The sequence below is a fragment of the Haplochromis burtoni genome, unplaced genomic scaffold (assembly GCF_018398535.1).
Source record: "Haplochromis burtoni strain Fernald_Lab_line unplaced genomic scaffold, NCSU_Asbu1 Contig_658, whole genome shotgun sequence".
In the NCBI taxonomy this organism is placed as follows: domain Eukaryota; kingdom Metazoa; phylum Chordata; class Actinopteri; order Cichliformes; family Cichlidae; genus Haplochromis; species Haplochromis burtoni.
In genome coordinates, this window is record NW_024583019.1 from 5,263 (window position 1) to 6,466 (window position 1,204).

At 34.5% G+C, this 1,204-nt stretch overlaps 1 long non-coding RNA gene across 1 annotated transcript; it reads right to left on the reverse strand.

Annotated features, from left to right (window-relative positions):
* Positions 1–346: 346 nt before the first annotated feature.
* On the reverse strand, positions 347–1,204 carry LOC121812563. Its single transcript, XR_006053160.1, has 3 exons — positions 1,180–1,204; positions 859–954; positions 347–773 (listed from the first exon to the last, which is right to left on the reverse strand). It is a non-coding gene; the product is annotated as an uncharacterized LOC121812563 (long non-coding RNA).

Consider the following 1,204-nt stretch of genomic DNA (forward strand, 5'->3'; position numbering starts at 1 on the left):
AGTGGATTCATTTCTGTGATCAGTTGATGTTGAAGTTGTTGATCAGTGGAGTCCGACAGAAGCAGAAGAGTCTCCAGTGTTTTCATAGTTCACTGTACCTTCATCTTCATCATTAGACACCTGTGGAAAACAGCGCATCACACCGTAGATTATCTCTCATATTCATACATTATGATACTATTTTTCTGATATTTTCCATTTTCTGTTAATATTTTTGTTACATTTTTGAGATTTCTAAAGATAATGCAGTAGGTTCAAGAATGGTACATGTTTATGTTTGGAAAATCAATCATTCCCCCTTTTTTTATTATTGTGACCTGTTATATACCTCATTATGTCAGTAGATGGTGCTGTTTAAGCCCTTAAGCTCAGAAATAAATGTGAATATAGGTTTAATTATCTGAATTCATTTAAATTTTGGGGGGTTTGGTAAGAATGCTTTAAATAACTTTATTTACTGTTGTTAGCGAAATGTATTTATTTATTTATTTTTAGAGAAATTGGGATTAATTTGATTTGTACTGTGTACATGAGTGAATGAGGGAATTGTAGCTCAGAAATAAAAGAGCTCCGGCTCAAGCAAGACACTAGCTTCGGTGTCCTCTCTGTTAATCCACAGTTTCTATATGAATGGCTTTGCAGTGCCCCTTAGTCTGTGTATCGCTTCCTGTTGGTCCAGATTTCCCCTGGGTCTGGCACAGTAACAGTAACAGAAATTAGAGTATATTGAGAGTTCAGACTGACAGTGTTTTCTTCAGTCTGTGTTTTGTTTCCTGAAATGACAAAAAAAAAAGCATACACCAAACAGTAAAACTCAAAGCTTTTTATGTGTAAACTTTCATCTGTGAATGTTCTCACCTTTAGTTTTTGTCCACATGTTGACTGTAACAGCAGATATTAAGAGTGCTGCTAAACCCACAGACACGATGATGCATCTCAGCAAATACAGACAATCTGAAAATAATACAAAAATGTTGGTGTCAAATTTTTGTTCAACTCAAAAGATTTCAAATGTGATAAAAACAGTCAGTTTTCTAACATGTAGTGATGATGTTTGAGTGGTTTTTTTAGACTGTGAAGTTTCTAAAGTATTTATTCTTATAAGTTAAACGTGATACTGAATTTTCCCACAAAGATTCAACTGTCAGTCTGACATTCAGAGACAAATTCAGTCACTACCTGCTGCTGGATCATTTGATGTCTC